General features: G+C 27.1%; 1 long non-coding RNA gene across 1 annotated transcript; it reads right to left on the bottom strand.

Annotated features, from left to right (window-relative positions):
* Nucleotides 1-256: 256 nt before the first annotated feature.
* On the bottom strand, nucleotides 257-6,650 carry LOC111711873 (uncharacterized). Its single transcript, XR_002767334.1, has 4 exons — nucleotides 6,637-6,650; nucleotides 3,198-3,266; nucleotides 2,816-2,865; nucleotides 257-2,303 (listed from the first exon to the last, which is right to left on the bottom strand). It is a non-coding gene; the product is annotated as an uncharacterized LOC111711873 (long non-coding RNA).
* Nucleotides 6,651-10,691: the final 4,041 nt, after the last annotated feature.

Raw genomic sequence — 10,691 nt, 5'->3', positions numbered from 1 at the left:
AGATATAGAAACTATGAGTTCTGTCAGATAAAATAATCCAAGTTTAAAATACAACCACCAGGTTGCAAAGATATATGGATTAGAAAAAATGAGGGTTTGACAAAGACCCTGAAGTATTTCTCTGTTCAGAAAGCATCAGTAAAAGTAAATGATTGTAAATATATAATCATAAAAATTATGAATCAGGGGCAGACTGAGGAATTTGTTTTTATTTTCTTTCTTTTTTAATCATTAATTTTCATGCTTGCATTAAAACTAAAATCTTAAACATTTATTTCTGCAATAATATATAAGCGTTTTTCTTATAAACTTGTCTTTTTAGATCTATAAAATAAATACTGCAGTTTTTTATGCTCATATCACTCTACTGAGATAATAAAGCAATATTTATCTATTACATTATATACAATATAGTAAATATATCTATCAACATACATATTATATATTAAATATTTTACGTAACCATACAACAGGGGTTGAGTCAGGGAAAATAGCAAAATAGTAAAACTAACTTTCGCATTTCCACTGCAGGAAACAATATCCGAATAAATAATAATAAACTATATCTTTCCCAGTATTTATCAGAAAAAGGTTTCCAGGGTACCATTGTGAATCGAGCGTTGAACTTTTTGCTTGGAGGATCTCTTAAAGTACGCCAACAGTCCCTTTAAACTTTTTGCTGATTAATAATGTTGAAGATAACGTCGTTTTTCTAGACTGCCGAGTCTTTGATCCTGGCAGATCCTTTATAATTTCTGGAATCCACAAGTCATTTTATGGAAACCCCGCAGTTGAAAAAAATCAATTTTCTAAGTTAAAAACTTTGAGAATGAAGATATCGTTGTTAATCTATAAACGGAGGGTCACTTGTAATTACATCTTGGAATTGAAATCACTTATCTAGTTGTAATACAGTAATATCTATAAATCACATGTAGTTCATCTTAAGATACATTTTATTATTTTCTGTTTGTAAATTTATCCAAGAAAGAAAACTTATACAGGACTATTGTACATCATACAGGGTTAAAGGGAGTGTTCTTCTATTTGTAAATTCATCCAATAAAGAAAACTTATACAGGACTATTGTGCATCACACAGGGTTAAAGGGAGTGTTCTTCTGTTTGTAAATTTATCCAATAAAGAAAACTTATACAGGACAATTGTGCATCACACAGGGTTAAAGAGAGTGTTCTTCTATTTGTAAATTTATCCAAGAAAGAAAACTTATACAGGACTATTGTGCATCACACAAGGTTAAAGGGAGTGTTCTTCTGTTTGTAAAGTTATCCATTAAAGAAAACTTATACAGGACTATTGTACATCACACAGGGTTAAAGAGAGTGTTCTTCTATTTGTAAATTTATCCAAGAAAGAAAACTTATACAGGACTATTGTGCATCACACAAGGTTAAAGGGAGTGTTCTTCTGTTTGTAAAGTTATCCATTAAAGAAAACTTATACAGGACTATTGTACATCACACAGGGTTAAAGAGAGTGTTCTTCTATTTGTAAATTTATCCAAGAAAGAAAACTTATACAGGACTATTGTACATCACACAGGGTTAAAGGGTGTGTTCTTCTGTTTGTAAATTTATCCATTAAAGAAAACTTTTCGTTTTTAGCTTGAAAAGTGTTAAATTTCTCCATTGTTTCAGTAGAAAGAAACTGTCACTTTATAGAGAAACCACCATTGAAAATAACCCATTTTAAATTTAAAATTATGGATATCTCATTATTCCTCATAAGTCAAAGCTTGTCAGGGTACTGTTGTAAATTAGAAGGAATGTTCGAGTCATAATTTACAGATAAAATGACAAGCTTAATTTTAATAACAATAATAACAACGATTGACTTTCTTAGTGTGTTTTTTCAGTAGTGTGTATAAGAATTGTCATTACATGACACTTTTAATATGATTTTTTTTCAAGAGTTAATTATAACTTTAAATTTTACAACAATATTTTCCACATTTCAACATGAACATATCTTGTAGCATAACCTTCCATTGACTTATTTTATTTTATTCTTAACTGTTTTAAACTTCACTTTTTCCATCACTTCAATGTATTTTACACCTGGTCTTTACTCCATTAAAGCATCTATCAAAATGCATTTTCAGTATTTTCTTTGGAAATGACAGATTTTGACCAGAAGGTGCATTTTTTGACTGATGCACTTTGAGTGAATTTTGATGTATTTTTAAATGACACATCTGGAGCACATGACACATTTTCTCTCTTTGAGGAAGCAGCAGACCGCTATACCCAGGGGTAGGAATATAAAGGATAAGAGAATTCCAACTGAAAAAAAAATTATTATCAAAAAGAAATTTCTGACCTATAAATGTGCTTATTACTGGTATTAATTTTTGAAATATCTGATGTCCAAAAACAGTTTTTCTAAAGCTAGAAAAAGTTATGATTAAATTAAAGTAAAAGATTGAATACAGATGCTATGAAACTTTGAAGAATAGAATTAATTTGAATTTTAATTAAAGTTTGTTTTTAGAATATTTAGTTTAAAACATTTATGAATATTCTTTTTGTTTAAAATAAATGGGTTACAATATACATTTTAAATACAGGTTTGAATACTGTTGTATCTTTTTCATTGACTGCTACAAATCAGTGTATGTTAGATTAAACTTAAAATATAATAACACTATACTCATAAAACACTACAAGATGAAACGCTTAACCGTAAAATGGATTATTTTTGATTTCTTTGGTTATTATGTTATCTTTTTTTTTGACATTTTTGGAACAACCTGTAAAAAGTGTCAAAAAGAATGAAAAAACATTTTTTGACCAACCTGTAGGGTAATCGTCTTCAATATCCCCTCCACAATAAGTGCATTTATTCCTAAAAAAGTACGTCAGAAAAAAAGTCTGTAAGGAATTGAGTCTTTGTCACAAACTCAAATTTTCTAATCGCTCTATCTTTCCAACCTGATGGTGAAAACCTTTAATATTTCCAACTTAGATTAAAAAATCTACCAAGAATTCACAGTTTAAAATTTCTCAGGTCTACACATTTGGCTGCAAAGATATAGTAAATAGTAAATCATACATTAATATTATTTATCAAATAAACTTATTTCTTCAAAAACCAGAAACTAAAAAAACTCATTCTCGACAAAATAGTATTTAAAAAAACCAATCCTTTAAAAACTTATTAACTTATTAATCACTTACCCAACAACCTTTTTGTATTCCTGCTGAAAGTTTGCCCGACATTTATGGCACCAACCATACAATACGTTGCTAAAATATGAAAAAATCCTGAAATTTAGTTTGTATCATGTGACCAGAACTCCCACCAATGACAGTGCAGTAAACTGGTCACGTGTAAAGGGACTGTAAGCGTAAATTCAAATGACCCTTCCTTCAAATATTGTATAATGCCTGATTTACAACTGTACCCTTGTAACCTTTATCACAATAATAATATGGAAGATAGTGTCGTTTTTCTACTTTTATAATTTCTATACGTTTTCCTGCAGTATAGATATGCTCAAGTAACTTTTGTTGAGAAATCACATTTGAAAATAATAATAATAATCTGTAGATATTCTGAATCATAAACTTGAGATATAATACAAACTTGATCATACAAAGCTTGAATTGGGATCTTTATGATTTGGTCATTACCATCTTTACATGGAGGGTCACGTTAAATTGCGCTTAAAGTTCTTTTAAAATCTGTGTACCGAAAGCATTTCTAAATTTTATCTTTATGTTGTTGGTTGTAAATCAAAATTGGTGAGAAGCCAAAATATGCGGGGAATTCAAGCAAATCATTCTACAAAATATGCGGGGAATTCAAGCAAATCATTCTACAAAATATGCGGGGAATTCAAGCAAATCATTCTATAAAATATGCGGGGAATTCAAGCAAATCTACAAAATAAAAGTAAGTTACTATTCAGTCCCATACTTCAATTTAAAACAGCAACAATGATTTTTGAAAAAAATTTTAGGAATTTAAATTTTTTGAGGAAAATAGAAGATATATGGGTAGGAAATATAGTTTTTTTCAATTTTTATTATAATTGCAGAACTTTCTCGAACAATTTCTGAAAAAGTTATATTCTAATTATAATCTTATGGATTATTGATTTTTTAATTCTTATAATTTATAAACGTTAAAACGAGTAAACTGATTGTGACCAAATATTTAGAAGGATGAAGACATTCCGTTATATATTCAAGAGTTAGTGTGTTGCTGACCAAAACCGTGAAATCTTACATTTTCTTTGACATTTAAATACTAGAATCTTACCATACAAGTATTGGAAGTTATAGAATTTTTGAAATTCAATAAATAAATTTTTGAAAAGAAAAAAAAATAAGTTAATCTTAGATTAGAGTAAATCTATTGCATTCTCCCAGATAAAGTAAAGTTGATTGAATTTGACCAAACCAATTGAAAATGTAATTTACAGAAGGAAATGAACTTTTCTGAGAAAAAGCAAAAGAAAAAAAAATTAACTAATTTAAAGGTCATGATGCATAATTTCTTTCAACGTTAAAGAAAATCTTAAAGGGTTCTGTTGTGAATCGGACATTGCAATCTTTGCATGGAAAACACTTGAAATTCTGTAAACTTAGCTTTGTTTTTTCCCTAAATTGTATTTATAAATTTAATCTTTGACTTATTTTAAAAAGAAGTTTATCCCTTTAGAAAGTAAAAACATTGCTGCACACCTGGGCTCCTAAACAAATCTCCGATGGAATTTTTTTTCTTAATTAATGATTTAAAAAAAAAGAATAATAATTTTAAATTTAGAGAGAAAGATTTTTCCCTTTGGTTTGCAGTTTTTATGCACATTTTTTTCATTCGAATTTTATTATTTCAAATTAAAACTCTTTTTGTAAAATTGAAGGTTTTTTATGCATTTTTCCTTGGTTGGAAACGTGGTCCCAAAAAATCAAAGAAATTTGGGCGACAATAAAGTGTTTCAAAACTTGAAATGTCTTCCTAATCTATTATATCTTATGTTAACTTGAAGATATAAGAAAATAAGAAAAAATTATATTTTTGAGAAAAATTGCCAATTTCTGGGAGATAATTTTCCTTTTGTTTTTCTTCAACCGAGCACTCACACAGGGCTAAGATCCTGAAGGAAAAATGGTTTAAAGGGACTGTAAGCGTAATTTAAAGTACCCCTCCATACAAAGATGGCAATGCCTGATTCATAATGTCACCCTAGAAATTTTCATCTTATCATTAATGTGAAAGATAGTATTGTTGTTTTTTCTATTTTTAAAAGTGTTAAAATCTGATAATTTCTATATTGTTTTCTTGCAGTACAGATATGCGAAAATCTGATAATTTCTATATGGTTTTCTTGCAGTACAGATATGCGAAAATCTGATAATTTCTATATGGTTTTTCTTGCAGTACAGATATGCGAAAATCTGATAACTTCTATATGGTTTTCTTGCAGTACAGATATGCGAAAATCACTTTTGTAGAGAAACCCCAATTGAAGATAACCAATTTTCAAAGTAATAAACATGGTTATCGAATTCATTCTTGAAATCGGGCATTGCCATCTTTGCAAACAGGGTCACTTCAAATTACGCTTACAGCTTCTTTAAGAAATATAATTTTTGATTTTATTTTTAATTTTTTACAGGAATAAGTTAACAGACACAAACATTAATGTTAACTCCTTATATCTTTGCAACATGTTGTTTTAGATCTTGATATTTCAAGAGTTGAAAATTATGTCTTTCTGAAAAGGTTTAAAAACTAAGATTGACAACATCAGGTTGCAAAGATTAAATATAAGAAAATAAGAGTTTGTTGCGAGTGTTTAGTTCCTGTCACTTGTGAGGATTGATTAAAATTACTTTGTAGACAAAATACTGTCAAGAATAAAGTGTGTTTTAATAATTTATTTTAAAAATGTCAACTTTGTGACACAACAGTTTGTTATTCAAGCAAAATAAACTTAAATGTTAGAAAATTAATAATTCATTATAAAAAGAAAAAATGTTTAAGAAATTTTTAAGATCTTTAAAAAACTCGCCTAGAATTATGCTAAATATGTTATATACTTTTCTTTTCATATGCTTATTTGGCAAAAACATATTTTGATATAATTTTTGTCCTAAAATTATAAAATCCATGAACAAGAATATTCCAATTTGAATTAATTAATTAAATAACGCAAAAAAAATTTAATTTAATTCTTTACAAAGAAACTACCTTTGATCGTGCCTCGAAAGATAATCAGCAAATTATAATTTAAAGATCAAATCACATTGAAGAAAATGAAATAAAAGAGTTCAATTTTCTCGCTAAAATGTGCTATTTTGCTAAAAAGTAAAATCTGTGAAATATTAAGATCATTATTTATAAAATAGAAGGAAATTTCATTATTTTTAACTAATTCTTACTTTTCATGATGAAAATCTAAATTTCTTTCAAACTACGAAACAACCATTGAATTTTTTTTTATTTTAATTTTTCAATTATGATAATGTAAATATTAAATATATGCATGTTATGTAAAAATGGTATTTATACTTACTTGAGACAATACAATATACTTACTTGAGACAATACAATATACTTACTTGAGACAATACAATATACTTACTTGAGACAATACAATATACTTACTTGAGACAATACAATATTGTCATGGTGATTGTCATGGTGATTGTCATGGTGATTGTCATGGTGATTGTCATGGTGATTGTCATGGTGATTGTGTAAGAAATCTAGATGCGAGATACTTTAATGATAACTCTACACAAAGTCTAATTAGAATCTATCTGACTCTATCTCTAGCCAAAGCTCAAGGCTCTCTATCCTTAGCCAAAACTCAAGGCTATGTATACGTCCGTATTAAACGACAAATCGTATTGAACTGAGTTATTTTATATACAGGTGAAATTAAACTGACCGTAATGGCCAGTAAGGGTAAACATGAAACATGATAAGATAGATAAACGAAAATAGATAAATAGGATATTACTAGCATGATTACATAATTCATTACAATTGTCACGGGCATTGCCATGGTCATTGTCATGGTCATTGCCATGGTCATTGTCATGGTTATTGTCATGGTTATTGTCATAGTTATTGTCATGGTCATTGTCATGGTGGTTGTTATGGTGATTGTCATGGTCATTGTCATGGTCATTGTCATGGTCATTTTCATGGTCATTGTCATGGCGATTGTCATGTGTTTGTCATGGTGATTTTCATGGTGATTGTCATGGTCATTGTCATGGTCATTGTCATGGTGATTGTCATGGTGATTGTCATGGTCATTGTCATTGTCATTGTCATGGTCATTGTCATGGTCATTGTCATGGTAACTGTCATGGTCATTGTCATGGTCATTGTCATAGTCATTGTCATGGTCATTGTCATGTCATTGTCATGGTCATTGTCATTGTCATTATCATGGTCATTGTCATTGTCATGGTCATGGTCATGTTTGTATTCAACTTACTTCTGTCCATAATCTAAACATTTAAACTGAATTCACGATAACTCTTAGACTGAAATAAATAATAATATAAAAATAATAATTACAAAAAAGAACACGTACTTTAAATTATTTAAGGAATATGGATATTTGAATTATATCGGATTATATATTGAATATTTGTCAATAAAATATCATCATTATTTCTATTTTCATAAATCTATTATTGATATCTTTTGATGCATTTTGCCTTTTTTTTCTGGCGCAATTATATTACTTTGAACATTTATTAACTTATAATACTAACTTATTTAATCGGGTTTGCCACAATGCACTCAAAACTATTTCTTTGGAAAATTAAAAAGTTTTTAATTAATTTAATTTTCTCAGATTCTACCTTAAGACAAAATGAAAAGTTTCCCTGATGACATTTTATTATCTGTCCTCCATCTGAAATGATAAAAATCTGGGATGAAAAAAAATATTAATTTTTTATTGAAAGAACATCAGTGTTAAAAATAATTTTTTTGAGTAACTATAAAAAATATTACTTTTTTCCTTGTCATTTAAAAAAAAAGTTTTGTATTAAATGTTTAGAATAAAAAAATGGGTAGACATTAATCTTTTGAATTTCTGTATTCTAAATGTACATAAAAGGTGGCAATAAATTACAAATTCAACAAGTTTAAAATGTAAAATTTTACACTGTTCATCTTATTTTTATAAAAATTTATGTTTTGTATTATAGTGAACGCCAGAAAACTCTGGAATAAAAAGTCGACATTTAGACTCAATTTATGAATTTAAAAAGTCAAATAAGCATGAGTTAATGACCATGATCATGGTCATCTGCATGTGTATTGTGTACCCTAAATAAGTCTTCATATAACACCGAAAAAAGGTTCAAAATGAGAAAAATGAGAATCCAACTTATATTTCTATTTGAGATGTGTCTCAAAACTATTGAATCTGGGTTTGAATCCAAAAGTTTCCACACTTAAGCCAGTCATGTGTTAATAAGGATTGAGGGAACAATGTTGGAACTTTCACCATTTATTTAATTCAAACCCAGACAAAGTTGCAAACATCCATATGGGAATAATAGTATTAATTCATGCACTGTCTATCTATCTATCTATTCAAAATCCGAAATTGACAATGTGACTTGGAACTTAATTACGTCAATTTTTTTACTTTCTGTATTTTAAATTGAAAAATATTATTTTCTTGAAATATATTTGTCTGTGTGTATGTATATATGTATGAAGTATCCTTAAATGTATGTATTTATATCTCAATTTGAATATATAAGATTCTACCCTCCTTCCATGACCATTACTCTGGAATATGTAAATGTAAATGTAAAACGTAAAATGAAAATGAGAACATTTTCCTTAAACGCTACCCCTCAACAGTCAACTTTTATAGATCAGCAAGGAAAATGCCCCCCTTCCCAATAATTTGATGCCCACCCTTTGTCCAAATTTTGCAAGATTTTTTTTTGCACACACTCCTTCATGGTGTATATTAATACATATTTTGTTCTCTACTGTAAGGGAATTTTTTTCAAATTTTGCAAATATTTTTTATAATATTTTATATTTGTAAAATTTATCTTGTTTGCATAACTTTTTGGCAAATATTTTTTATGCACTTTTTCAAATGAACCTTTTTTAATATTTGTATAATTTTAAGTTTGAGAACACTGAGTATAGTGACAACAATCCTGAGATAATTACAAAATAGAAAGAGTTTTCTTTGCTCCTTATAAAGTCCAATCTGTCAGCTAGTTAAAAGAAAGATAAAGAAAGTTTTTGGAAATAAGTTCTAAAGTAAAAATCAGAAAAAAACTAAAACCCAAATGTTTGTATTAAAAGCATTTTTTCTGATACAACTTTGTTTTAAAAAAGTCAGAATTGAAAACCTTCAATTCATAATCAAAATAAATGTTTATAAATCTAAATCATACATTAACAACAGTAAAATGAAGGGGGGGGGGAGTTTCAGGATTAGCTATTATTTATATATTGTATATCTATGTTTCTAGCTGATTAATCTTTATTATATTATATCTATGCTTTCTACCTAAATAATCCTAATTATTTTATGTCCATGATTACCAGCTGATTAATCTTTATTATGTTATATCTTTGCTTTCTAGCTGATTAATCGTTATTATTTTATATCTTTGAGTTTTAGCTGATTAATCTTTATGATAATATACCTTTGATTACAAGCTGATTAATCTTTATTATTTTATATCTTTGATTACTAACTGATAAATCTTTATTACTTTATATCTATGATTTCTCGCTGAATAATCTTTATTATTTTATATCTTTGAGTTTTAGCTTATTAATCTTTATTATATTACATCTTTGATTACTAGCTGATTAATCTTTATTATTTTATATCTATATTTCTAGCTGATTAATCTTTATTATTTTATATCTTTAATTACTAGCTGATTAATCTTTATTACTTTATATCAATGATTACTAGCTGATTAATCTTTATTTTTTTATATCTTTGATTACTAGCTGATTAATCTTTATTATTTTATATCTTTGTTTCTAGCTGACTAATCTTTATTATATTATATCTATGCCTTCTAGCTGATTAATCTTTATTACTTTATATCAATGATTACCAGCTGATTAATCTTTTTTATTTTATATCTTTAATTACCAGCTGATTAATCTTTATTATTTTATATCTTTGATTACTAGCTGATTAATCTTCACTATTTTATATCTATGCTTTCTAGCTGATTGATCTTTATTATTTAATATCTATGATTTTTAGCTGTTTAATCTTTATTATTTTATATCTTTGATTACCAACTGATTAATCTTTATTATTTTATATCTTTGATTACTAACTGATTAATCTATATTATTTTATATCTATATCTATATATCTTTAATATTTTATATTTTTGATTACCAGCTGATTAATCTTTATTATTTTATATCTTTGACTATTAACTGATTTTTCTTTATTATTTTAGATCTTTGATTACTAACTGATTAATCTTTATTATTTTATATCTTTGATTACTAACTGATTAATCTTTATTATTTTATATCTTTGATTACTAGCTGGTTAATATTTATTATTGTATATCTTTGAATACTAGCTGATTAATCTTTATTATTTTATATCTTTGATTACTGCTAATTAGTCTTTATTATTTTATATCTTTGATTACTAGCTGATTAATCTTTATTATTTT

The sequence above is a fragment of the Eurytemora carolleeae genome, unplaced genomic scaffold (genome assembly GCF_000591075.1).
Source record: "Eurytemora carolleeae unplaced genomic scaffold, Eaff_2.0 scaffold722, whole genome shotgun sequence".
Classification (NCBI taxonomy): domain Eukaryota; kingdom Metazoa; phylum Arthropoda; class Copepoda; order Calanoida; family Temoridae; genus Eurytemora; species Eurytemora carolleeae.
The sequence above is the reverse complement of the archived record's forward strand: the minus strand, read 5'-3'. Positions and strand labels throughout refer to the sequence as shown.